Here is a 354-nt window from a genome sequence, read left to right as displayed (position 1 = left end):
ATCTATGTATCCACGTGTAAATTTCGATCAACATTCATAAACTGATAAGGCTACTTATAATCGTCTTTATGGACACTCTTATAATAAGCCGCGCTTTTCAAATTCGTTCCTTATAAAGAGTATTCCTTGTAACTCATAGTTACTCAAGCTGTAGTTAAAACAGTACAAGATAGACGATGATTTTATTAGGCAAAATTAAGTAGCTCCAATAATGTATCACGTGATACCTACACCTACTCCGGAAATGGAGGCACTACATAGATTTCAAGGTCATCTCTACCTTTTTTAATTGAGTTCATGTACCACGTGATACGATCATTCGAAACCACCTAATTTTGATTTAATTTCTGCCCT

Source organism: Bombus huntii, chromosome 3, assembly GCF_024542735.1.
Source record: "Bombus huntii isolate Logan2020A chromosome 3, iyBomHunt1.1, whole genome shotgun sequence".
Taxonomy (NCBI): Eukaryota; Metazoa; Arthropoda; class Insecta; order Hymenoptera; family Apidae; genus Bombus; species Bombus huntii.
The sequence above is the reverse complement of the archived record's forward strand: the minus strand, read 5'-3'. Positions refer to the sequence as shown.